Here is a 12,948-nt window from a genome sequence, read left to right on the forward strand (position 1 = left end):
GGCTGTGTTTTTCAAATTTTTTTAAGATTTTATTTATTTGACAGAGAGAGATCACAAGTAAGCAGAGAGGCAGGCAGAGAGAGAGAAGAGGAAGCAGACTCCCTGTGGAGCGTTGAGAACCCATCACGAGGCTCGATCCCAGGACCCTGGGATCATGACCTGAGCTGAAAGCGGAGGCTTTAACCCACTGAGCGACCCAGGCGCCCCTGTTTTTCAAAGCAAAGCTCCACAACTGATTAGCTGTGAGATCTTGAGGAAGTCATTTCTCATTTTTTTTTAAGCCACAGGGTCCTCATCTGCAAAATGAGCATGGTACCTACTCATAGGATTTCCGTGAAGTTTAAAGGTTATGCATGTATAACACCCAGCTCAGAGCAAGGCACCAAGTATTCAGCCAGTCATTCAACAAATATTTATTGAGTATCACCCATGTGCCAGACCCTATGCTAGGCACTAGGGAAGGAATGGTAGACAGACAGACATTATTTCTGGCTTCCTGGTACTGGTAGTCCAGTGGCTCTATGTCTTCAGTAACATCAGTCCACATCAAAAGCAATTAGGGGCATTTTAGCCAAAGCTGAGGATTTGCCAGGTCATTGAACAGAGACATCCACAAACTCAAACATCGAGGCTTTCACTTCCAGGATGCATTATCCAGCACTGCACTCCTATTTGTCTCTGGTCATGGGGTGAATTTTTGTCTGCATTACCTGTACCTCACTCTCCCCAGTAGAAACTTAAAGAGATGGATTCAGAGGCTGGGAAAGAATTGATCTCCAACAACCTCTGCATTGCTTCAAGGGAAACATTTAAAGCAGCAAGTTGCAAATTCTGATTCTTAACCCCACTAGCACTAGTTCACAGATAGGGCACATACACATTCACAGTTCTGCTACCTCCTGAAATATTCCTAGCCTTCTGTCTTCCATCCTAGAACACCATATAGAGCCCAAAAGAGTGGGTACCTCCTGCTCATTCTCAGAATTTCCTGTGCTTTCTGATAAGGGATAGTTTATCCATCTATCCAATCAGCCAGACAGCCAACCAACCAACCATCCATTTATCCAACCAATTATCCATCCATCCATCCATCCATCCATCCATCCATCCATCCATTCATCCTACCCATCATCTAGTCATCCAGCCAGCTGGCCAGCTGGCTAACCAGCCATTTGCTGCTCTGGGCCTGACACTGTGCTCAGCTGCAGGGCTAACAGTAAGATAGACAGATATGGATACTGCTCTCATAGATCTTAGATCCCAGCACATTAGATAGATGATAAAACTAACAATTGTTTTGCAAATTGCTTTGCATTTATCTCAACTACCCCTACCTACCACCTGTTCATACACACATCTCTACCAAATTATATGAGCATACACATAAACTGACCTCCTTCTTTTCCTTATATGTAACTTTTCTCTGACTTCACCATTCAAACAAACAAATGACAACACACACCCCTTGAGTTTGTTAAGATTCACAATAGTGTCCCAATACCAGTTAGAAAAAATAATGCTCTGGGGAATTCCAGAATATGTATAGAACTGGCATGCCTGGAGGGAGAAGAGCCAGGAGACAGAATGTTAACTCTGTCTCATCATCACAACTTAAAGTTCAGCCCAATATAGAGAATAGAACAGGGACTCTTAAGTGGAACACTCCTGGGTTTGAACTGAGAATACCACTTACTGGCTGGGTGACCCTGGGCAAGTTGCTACTCTTTCTGAGACTCAGTTGAAAGCGGGGATTATAAAGCCACCTCACTGGGTATTTGTGCAGATGGGACACAATAACAGGTGAAATGTCCTCACGTAGGATATGGTGTCTGCCCCCTCCACTCTTCACTAAGTCTCTTGTCTTCCTATCTTAGGGACTGAATGCCTTACCTCTCCACTCATACCTTTAGCTCTTCAGTAATTGTACACCTTGTCAGGAACTCTTCACTCTTCCCCTCCATATACGTTCAGGGAAGAATACACTCTTTATGTTTCTATGGAAACACCACAGGTTTCCATTATAATCATTAGAGCTCAGGGAGCTCCCCACCTCCCTCCTATAACTGTCCCCCCTGGTCTTGACAATTTAAAGGGGATTGAAAGTGACTTTCTTTTCAAGGCCAGACAAATAGCAGAGTATAGGGAAACATGTATACTTTAGAAAGAAATTGATTAATGTTTTTAAGGCCAAAGCAATTTATTAAAATAAAGGAAAATTGTCACTTTTCTTCTTATTCCTCCATTTGACAAACTACTGTTTAGTTTGGTGGGGGAGGACAGGAAGTATGTTTTGTTTTGGTAGCAGCTGCCTTATAAATAGGCAGGGGGTAGTGCCCTCTCTCATCTGTTTTCATTTTGAGGCTGGGTAGAGAAGAGGAGATACCACTCAACTTCCTACTTAGCCATCCTACGCCAATTCAGCACCCTCTTGAAAAGGAATAAGCTGCCTACTTGGTAAGAATTCAAATAAACTCTTAACAAAGGTTTCTTTATAGATTCTGGAGAATGATTGTTTGCCTTGGGCTTGGTATCAAGGTACAACACCAGTAACTCTCCCAACCTCATCTCCACTTGTTTTCTTCCTCTTAATCTTCCTACCCTGACACCCTTACCATTTTCTGACACTTATATTCCATAGGGAGGACAGAAGTGTTGAGTGCTTGGCTTGTGCAGAGCTCTGGTGGCCAAGAATTTATTATAGTGTGTGATTCAAGCCTGGGACCATTGAGATAGTCCAGAGCACTCAAGGTTTGTGAGGTTAGTCCTCTGAAGATGGATGGAGTACCTAACCCCTGGTTCAGGGGTGCCCAGTTCACTGGGGAGCCTTAGAGGCCTTTCTGCCTACAATGCCTGTGCATGGCACCACACCGCACTTATAAAGTGAGCTGTGTGGAAAGGAGGAATGGAAGAGAGCTCTCAGGTTTTCTTCTTGAGGGCACCTCACTAATCTAGCTGATAGATCAATGCTTCAGCCATCATGCTAGTTGAAAAGTAGAAGGATGTTTTTCTAGGTAATTGGAAGGAGAGAGAAGCCTAAGTTGTGGCTTGTCTGGAAGAAGAAATAGTAAGAAGAAAAAGTAGGTAAATACATGAGAATATAACCAAACAACAGAGCCAGGTTGTGGATGCAGTATCATGGCTGGGACAACTGAAGTGCGGTGAGCCAAAAGGAGATAAAAGTTTATGTAGAAACAAACAGTAGAAACCTCTTACATTTATATAGTGCTTTTATATCACAAACCTTTTCAGATCTGTGTTTTTCTTTTACCCTTATAATAGCCCAGGAAGATGGGAAGATTATTATCCCCATTTAACTGACAAAGGGTTTGGCAAAGGAAAGTCCCACCATGAGTTATGATCAGAATCTAAGCCTGGTTTCCTGACTCCCTGTCCTTTGTTTTTCCTAAAGAGAGATCAATTGTTTTATTCCAGGGCTTGGCTATTATTGGGGGGGGGGGTCTTATTCTAAGAAGAAAGAAAGAATGAGAACACCTGCAGCGTGTTAGGTGAGGACATATGGTATTTAAGTGAATAATAGTAACAGGAATGAGGAGAAGTAGGAAGGTGGGCAGGAGGAGGAAGTGGAGAGAGTGGAGGGGTGGCAGGAAGACAGGGAGAACTACCACTCCTCTCATTTATGAAGAGTCATCTGTATTGTGAATACTATACTACAAGTTCAATAATTCTCACGTGTCTTGTGTAATTTTCATAGCCCCTTGAGATAGATGCTAACTTCATTTTACACATGAGGAAACTGAGGCGAGGGGAGGTAAATATTCTGCCAAGAGCACACACTAGTAAGCGACAGGGCCAGGATCTGCGCCTATACTGTCCAGCTTCAAAGCTTGTATACTGAGGTATTCCGTGCCGAAAGAGCATAGTAGTCTCTATTTGTGTGAGATCCTAGGTGCCAAATGTGTATGGGGTATGTGTTGTGAGGCAGTGCTGATCAAGGCCTGGTGCACCTTAAAGACCTCACAACCCCCTGTGGAACTGGACCAAACCTGCAGCTGTGGCACATGATGACACTTTCTGACCCAGCTAACCAACCCACTTCAAAACAGTGTTTCTAGCTTGCAGGGCAGTTCTGCCCATAAGGCTGTTTTTCCAGAGGATGTGGGCACTGCCTCTAAGAGGAAGGTTACTCAAGGTCATAAATGGACTCAGCAGTCTTGGGTCTGCTGTAGGTTGCTGAGGTCTGTGGTTGTCTCTCTGCACTTTCTTCTTAGCAGGTGAGTCTTGCTCTTTTATAAAGAAAAGTGGTGACAAGCCACTGCCATAAACCATAACTCCAGGCAAGTTGGCTGAGAAATTCGTGATCCACAGCATCTCTCTGAAGACAAAACATCTCCCAAACCCCTCTCTATCCCTTCATCATCTCTGTCGGAGTGCTTCTGTGACCCCTCTTACCATAGAACAGAGGGTGCACCACAGATTTATTACTGCCTGCAACTTTCTTTTTTAGAGAATTAGCCATAAGAATCAATGGAATCAACGAAGGTAGTTTGGTTCCTCTCCACTTGGATAAATCACGCCATTTTGGAAAGTGTCTCTGGGGGAGAATTACAGTCTGGGAAAGTAGGAGCTTTCGTTAGTTTGTTTTCTTTTCCCCCAAGCCTGGAAGGGATTTTGTTCCGAATGCTTTCTTCTAATGACCAGATTGCTCATTATTTATAGGGTATAATTTTAAGCTTTACAACTTGCAGCCATTTTAAGTTGGCAAGTGTACCCCTTCTCCTAGGTCCTCTGTCTGCTGATGAGTCCTCAGAGAATTGTAGGTTCCCTTCTCAGTACATAAGTAAGTAGGACCAAGCTGCAGAAATCTTCACTGCTGATCCCTGTCTGTGAAAGAAATCTGTGCCCAGCCTTCTGTGGCTCTGTGTCAAGAAGGTCTTTGGGTTTGGCCTTCAGAAGTGGCAGGTCATCTCAGAGAACTTTAACATGTATATTCATTGATTCTGCAAGGTCAGAGTAAGAGGGGCAGGGGCAAGAAAATCTCCTGAAAGCAGGATCGGTTTGCGCTCTGGCTGCATTGAATTTTGGACAAGTTGTTCATGTAACCCCTCTTGAGCCTTGGATTCCTCATCTGCAGAGTGATTACAACAACCAGACCCCCATTTTAAGATTGTTGGGAGTCCAAAGTGAGAGGATACATGTACAGTGTTTAGCAAAGCTCTTGGCACCATGCCTGGTTCAATACACGGTAATGATTGTTACATTAACTTTACAGAGAAATAAAGATTGGGTCATTCTGTGGTCAACCGTGTCCTCTGTGCCAATAGCCATCCATTTGTTATTCCTGTGAAATTCTAAACTTGATTGATTTTATATTTGTAGTATGTTTCAGCCTCTTTAGCTATTAATGCATTAAAATAGGTTTCATTTTTATTTCAGATAAATTGCTGATGCTATAAATCCTACTTTCTCCTTGCATTCTAAGGAGAAGAAGAAAGGGACAAAGCTACTGAGAGAAATAGGGGCTATAAGCAAATGTCTTGGGGATCAACCTGTCGGAGCTCTGAGAAATTGCCACATGTGCTCCGAACTCTATGTCTGCTTCCTAAAAAGAGAGAGCTGAGCCATGTTTGGTGGCACTTGTTGGGGGATGCTGGGTGGTGTTGCCCTAATGTCCTTGTTCCAGCATCTGGAATAAATGCTGTTCAGTCCGTATTGAAATTTGGCGAGGGCTGCAAACACCCCTGTGATTACTAGAAAGAACAGACATGCTGTGTAATTTATAATTATTTTTCACCGCGGACTTCATTGCTGGCCAGAGGGAGGACTACGGCTGGAAAGCGAAGCTCGCACAGTCCACCCAGCTCCACGCTGGCAGAGCATCAGAAGCAGACAAAAGGAAAATACTAAATAATTTAGGTGGAAAGTGGGTTACTAAACCCACAGGCCCGGGCGCATATTGCATTTCTAGTAAGATAATGCCTTTTTCTCTAGTTAGGTAATAGTTGTAAGTGGAAGGGAAGGCCAAGCCCCAGGGGTCGGAAAGCTTCACCACAGAAGGAAACTCAAGGGAGACACTCGGCGCCACTGACCGTGTGGCCCTAGGTGGCTCATGTAAGTCTCCAGAGCCTCTTTCCCCAGGAAGGGGCCGGCTTGGCTTTCCTCCGGCAGGGCATGCAGCTGTAAGGCTTTGGCCTGTGTTCTGGAGAGGCTCCTTCTGATGAGTTCTGAATATCTAAACTGCGAGGGAGTGACATTGGGAACAATGGGAATACAAAGGGAGGCCCTTGCAGCAAATCTTTGGAATATCCTTAACTTCTCTGTCTGGTCAGAAGGAGTTGTAACGGTGGAGGAATCGGGAATGGTGAAAAGGCAGCCCGTGGTCTGTGGAGCTTGAGGGAATGAGAGGATGGTGGTGGAGGCGCCTGGCATTCGGGGTCATGCATATTACCTGGTTCCGGAGCATGCGGTGACTACACCTCTCTAAGTCGGGGAGCTGGTGCGGGCCAGCGCCTTGCATACCCACCCTATCTGGTATTTATGATACCTCCAGGACTCGCCAGAGGATAGCTCCTAGCATCTGGGCTTAGTTTGGGAGCAACATTGGGCTTTAAATGATCTTAACCTTAATTGGAGGAGCAATGTCAGCAGGGATTGCCATTCTGTTCTGCTCTCAGATGAGGCCTAAGCAACTGGGAGACGTGGCAGGAAGGAGCCACTGCAAGTGAATGCCCTACATAATGCATAATGCAAGCCTGGGCCCCAAAGTGGACTGACAGAGACTCATTTTCTCTTCTCTTTGGAAATAGGAGGCCTCAAAAATTACTATCTGAGCAAGCCCCCTGACCTCCACTTCCTTTCCCGTTGCATCCACTCTCATCTGCACCCCTGAGTTAGGTCTGTATATGACTGCCTAACCCTACAATTAGTAGAAAAGTAAACATCTTTCCAATGATGCATTTAAAACAAAAGCTATTTGCTGGGCTATTTTATTAGCAAGAATTTTCTTTTCATGGGCATGTAGGTTGGTTGTCACAAAAGTTTCCAGTAAATCAACTGCATCTTCTTTCAAGACCCTGATTTTTGGGGTATCTGGGTGGCTCAGCTGGTTAAGTGGCTCAGGTCATGATCCCAGGGCCCTGGGACTGAGCCCCACATTGGTCTCCTTGCTCGATGGGGAGCCTGCTTCTCTCTCTCCACTGCTTATACTTTCTCTTCAAGTGCACACGCTCCCTCCCTTGCTCGCTCTCTCTCAAATAAATAAAACCTTTTAAAACGAAAATCCTGATTTTACCTAATTGAATTGTCTCTTAAGCTTTATTGGGATCAGAACTTCTCAAGGCACTTGCTGCAACTACAGACTCCTGCCATCCTTTACCCCACCTCCTGCTCGAGCAGGTTAGGGGTCAAGGCCAGCAACCAGTATTCGGATACCCAGGAGTCTCCTATGCTGGTGCTCCATGATTACCCTTTGAGAACATTACTTAAAGCCTGCATCTAAAACAAAAGCTCTCATGATGCCCTTGGCTGAGGGGAACTTGGCCATGTAACATACTGCTGACACCCCTCAAACAGGTCTGTCCTCTAAAGGCAGCATGCTATGGAATCTAACTAGCAGGCCCTAAAAGTGAGTCTCAGTCTTGTCATGGCCACTTACTAGCTTCAGAGTAACTGTGCATGTGCCTTACTCTCTCAGTCCCAATTGTCTCATCTGAGTATTGTGTAAGTACTTGAGCCTCATCTGCAAAATGGGAGTATTTTTTATCCCTGTCACATGGTGGTGAGGATTAAATGTGGGAACAAAAGGTATTTATAATGACCAGTAATAATAGACACTGTCTTATTTCTTTCCCCCAATTTTCTTCCCAACAGATCTCTTGTCAGCTAGCTGCTGTAATTATAAAAATCATCAAAAAAAGGGCAAATAAACTGAACTCCCATTAGATGTGATTTGTTTATGAATCATGAGAGTTTAATTTGGTTGTATTATTATTGCTGCTGAAAAAAAAAAATCATCACGAATTTAGTGGTTTCAAACAACACAAATGGTACTCTTAGAACTCTGGAGATCAGAAGTCCTCCAGAACTGTAAATCATGGTGTCAGCAGAACTGTGTTCTTCTGGAGGCTCTGTGAGAGAATCTGTCCTTTGATTTTTTCCACTAGAGGCTGTCCACAATTTTTGCTTGTGATTTCCTCTCTTGAACCTCTGCTTCTGTTGTCATATCTCCTTCTCTGACTCTGTGTCTCCTGACTCCCTCTTCCCTTTGTAGGGATCCTTATGATTAAATTGAGCCCACCTGGACAATCCAGGATATTTATCCCATCCCAAGATCCTTAACCACATCTGCAAAGTCCCTTTTGCCAGGTAAGGTAACATATTCACATGTCCAGGAATTAGGATAGGGACATCTTACAGGGCCGTTATTTCTACTCTGGGTTTTGATATTTTACCAAGAGAGACTATAGATCTAATATCTTAAACCCTTCTCCCAAAGAGATCACTGGGGCAGTTTGGATACCGTAGAAGGGAGATATTTATTTGAGCATGGAGGGAATTCGTGGTTTGCCACAGACCAATCTTTGCCTTTCCAACCACAGCCGGTACAGAAGTACTGGGCAATAATGTTGGATGGCCATGATGAGTGAGGATCTCAACGTCCTGTGAAACTGCAGTAAGCTCTCTGAGTCATCTAAGGAGGGTGTGATGACCTTCCATCTTGTGGAGAATATGTAGCATTCCAGGTATTTGAAAATTGACAATCTCTGTACTACATTTAGTTGTTGCTTGATTCAGTTCAAAAACATCTGCTGAGGATCTGCTGCCTTTCTTCCCCAATAAGAACATTTGATTAATTAAGACCCTCCTCTTCCCTACCCAAGAGTAGTGGCACACACAAATGGTAACAATGGTTGTACTTTTGGGCAATCTAAATCACTGTCTCCAACCCTTGCCCCAGACAATGTAGCCATTTCCTTTTTTGACAAATATCTACAGAGCACCAACTATGTACCAGACACTGCCCACCACTTCGAGATATTAGCCGTTGGCTGAAGGAAAGAAACTCATCAACATTACATTACAATGCAATAGGATGAACAGTACGGCAGAAGAACATGCATGCCATGGGGTTCCCCACAGGAAGTAATGTAAGGTTATCTAGAGGAACGGGCTTTTAAGCTGCAAGATGAAATTTCCGGACAAGGCAGAGCAGAAAAGGCATTCCAGGAAATGAGGGAGCTAATGCAAAGGAACCAAGGCATGATAGAACACAGTATTTGAAACTAGCCAGAGTTCCTGTGGCTGAGGAGAAATGGGAGACCCAGAAGGTGAGAAGGTTAGTATCACATTCAAAGGACCCTGAAAAATGAGCTAAATGCAGCCACAGAAACTAGGATAAAGTTGTTTAGCAGGAGAGTGACATGTTAAGATTTTACTTTTCAGGTAATTTAGCAATCTGTGTGGAGGATTCCCTGGGATGGGGCAAAAGGGACCTATGGCAAAAAGATAAGGCCGTGTTCTAGTGACAAACAGTGAGGGCCTTGACTGACCAGAGACAGAGGTGATGAAGCTTAGGGGATGGATTTAGTAAGTAGAGTTAGTAGCTACTTTGATGTGTGCTATGAAGGAGAAGAGTGAGGCAGTGGGAACTAAGGTTTATGGTGTCATGGTTAATGGTGTTGAGAACATCAGAAATAATAAGAAGAAAATACAGCCTGTGTTTTGATAAATGGTGAATTTGAGGTGGCTTTGAGATATCCATATGGAAATATTTATAGGTAAACAGAGAGAACAATCTCATGAAAAAGATAGGGGAGGGTGGTATCACAGAAATAAATTTAAAATCCATGAATGCAGTGGGAACCATGAAAAGAGGCTAAGGCTGAGAAGAGCTGGCAGGAGACAGCTGTTCAGATAGATCCCCTCCCCCTCAAACCTCCCTGACACACAACAGCTCTTTTGCTGCTCTCTCCTCTCTAGAATCTTTCAAACCTTCCATGGCCAACCTCTCCCTTCACCTATTTCAGATGGTAAGTTTGCAGCTTGCTCTTTGCATTTCCTAAGCAACACACTTAGATGGGATTATAAGAAAGACTTCTATTCTTTTCCCTACAACATCTGAGGCATTTTACAACTTAGACCAAGCAGACTTTTTCTGGGATTTATGTCCAGAAAATAAATGGATGATTTGTGTAGCCAAAGACCTCCAAAGAGACTCTGTGATTATTTATTTTTTTTTAGAGTGAAGACAAAGTGCTGGAAAAGCAGAGAAGGGGTGAGGGATGGAGGAGGGATGTGGCATGGAGGGACCCCAGGGCCTTGAGAAGAGGAAAGAGAGCTTATTCCTTAGGATAGCTCTTTCCAAGCTTCATGGTTCATTCACCACCTTCCAGGTCTTTGTGAAACTCCCCACACCATCTGCACATTTACTTACTTTTTTTTCTCTCTCTGAATCAATTCACTTTTAAACCTGAACACTTATCCAAAGCAAGTAATACCTCTTTTGAAAGTGAAGATCCACATCACCTACAATGAATATATAGAGGGACTAGTTTTCAAAGTTAAAAACTTCAGTAAAAAATTTAAAACAGTTACCCTCTGGTTAGATACCACTGCTTGTCTATGGCTATGAACCTGAGAGCAGCTCTCTCTTGGCAAAGAAGTGTAATAAGCATTAGAAGGCTTTGAAGATACTCTAGTACCAAACTCAGATTTCCCCTGTTAGATAATCAGAGGAATTGAAATAAATTTGGAAAAAAGGACAACCTTCTCATCATGTAATTCACTGTTACTTAATGTTGGTACCACAGGTGGCATTCACCCAATCCTTTGAGTAACTTGTCCTAGGATTAACACTAAAGAAAGGTGAGGAGAATGACTGGGGACTAAAACAGCCTGGAACCAGCTTACGGTATAGAGTCGATTCCCACACTCTTCCCTTGGTACCTTCTGTAGTCACAATTCCAAGGAGCCCATCCTCCCTGCTGTAAGGAAGTCCCTGAGATCTCCTAAGAGCTATGCATGGAATCTGTAGGCATTTGTATTAGTGCTCTTCTCCTTGGTGAGGTAGAATCTGCCAGAACGATCCACAGTAAGAAGAAAGTCAAGGAGGCATGGGGTCAGGGCACCCAGAGGGCTGTTCTTGGAGCAGGGAAAATGAGTTGGATAGAACCAATGATCTCACATGTCTTGATGGAAGCGACTGGCATAGCCATAGCCTTTGGCTAATGAGACCATTTGGAAAACCTTATGTGTTGCTAACTTAACAGCAACATCTCCACAGAAGAAGAGCCAGCAGGCAACTATCAGGCGCCCATGTGCTTTATGTACAGTGACGGGGACTGGGCCCATCCATCATCAGGGAGAGAGACTGAAGCTTAACAAGGCCTGAGGATGAGGATTTCACATCACTTATTCATCAGTTTGTAAGATCTGACTTTCCAGGACACAACACAAGGTTTGAAGTCATTTGAAATGTTAAAAAAAAAAAAAATGACAACTCTCATCCTCCCACTGTTACTCTGACGGGGATGTTGTTCTGATCTCTTTGCTTTCATCAAATTAATTGTCCGTTCCTTTGCAATGGCTTAGATACAAGGTTGTAGATACTGTCTGGGAGAGCAGTCTGGTTTTGAATGGTAATAAGGGATGGAGGCATTCAGTGGCTGTTCTTGGAAAACTAGGAAGTGATGTGTATGTGTGAAGGTTTGCTAATCTGTGAAGGGGTGTAACTTAATTTAGAATGTTTGCTTGGGATGTTTGAAGTACATACTAGAAAAATGCAAACATTCTCAGACTTGTTGGAAGGTCATAGTTTAGCCAAATATTGCCACTTTGAATTCAGCATAAAACATCAGAATGTCAGGACTGAAAGGGACCATAGGGACCATCTAATTAAAAGCCCTCATTTTTCACATGAGGAAACTCAGAGGCCAGAAATGATTTGCTCAAGACCAGGCCATGACACTCACAGTAGATTGGGAAATAACTACTTCTCCTTTTCACTTAGAGAGCTAAATAAAAAGTCATCCTAAGATGGTAGAAAATATAGCATTCCATGCTGAAAAAAATAAATTATCCAAAATTTAAATGGAAGTTCATTAAAAATCATTCTTCTTGTTTATGATGAATAGTTTTTGTCCTCCCTAAATGACTAGACATTCAATAGTTTTTGTCCTCATAGTGATTAGGAAATTTACTTAACATAGGAGATACAAAAAATAGAGTAAAAAAGGTAAACAATTGATAAGACTGCCTATTTACACACTCCTATACCAGAAACCTTTTCCTGGGCTCCCTTTTTTGAGGGGATATTTTACACTAAGATAAAGGGCATTTCCTGTGAGTGGTCCTGAAACTTGTGTTATTTGATGAAAAGACATGGTCCTGTGACTCCCAAGCATAAGGAGTTGACATTTCACTGAGAAAATGCCCAAGGTCCTAGGCCCTAAGTATAGAGGCCTCCTGACTTCTGTTTCCAACACCCCTTTACCTCCCAATCCCTTGTTAGGATGAAATCCCAGGATTCCACTAGAGAGAAAGAGATTTTAAAAAGAAGACACAGACAATACAATCGGGCTTCAGTTTGCTTAGGCTCTCACTGCCTTTCTTCTCCAAAATAGAAAAGTAATAGAGAAAGCTCAACTGTATATTTTAGACAGACAAAATTAGATGCCATCACCTGAAATGTCTGCTTTTGACCACTTTTCTACCACGCTACTGAAAGTGGACTGCCAGCTAAGGGAGCAATGATCTTTCTAGTAATAACAGTAATAAGCCCTTGGATTTGTACAGAGGCTTGCAGTTATAAAGGCATTCACAAAAATGAGCTTATCTGCTCTTCATGGCCATGGGTAATAAGGATAATTGTCCCCACTCCACAGATGAGGCCACTGAGCCCGAGACAGTTGAATGGGCATCAGTCTTGGGGATTTTGACTTCACGTTTAGCACACTTACCACGTGATTTTTCTCATCTACCACTCTACAAATC

At 43.2% G+C, this 12,948-nt stretch overlaps 2 protein-coding genes across 5 annotated transcripts in view; one reads left to right on the forward strand and one right to left on the reverse strand.

Annotated features, from left to right (window-relative positions):
• DOCK2 (dedicator of cytokinesis 2) overlaps nucleotides 1-12,948 on the forward strand; it is a 411,678-nt gene that overhangs the window by 205,850 nt on the left and 192,880 nt on the right. The gene's annotated exons all lie outside the window — the stretch shown is intronic.
• Nucleotides 1-12,948, reverse strand: part of INSYN2B (inhibitory synaptic factor family member 2B) — a 115,671-nt gene that overhangs the window by 4,980 nt on the left and 97,743 nt on the right. The gene's annotated exons all lie outside the window — the stretch shown is intronic.

Source organism: Lutra lutra, chromosome 5 (assembly GCF_902655055.1).
Source record: "Lutra lutra chromosome 5, mLutLut1.2, whole genome shotgun sequence".
Taxonomy (NCBI): Eukaryota; Metazoa; Chordata; class Mammalia; order Carnivora; family Mustelidae; genus Lutra; species Lutra lutra.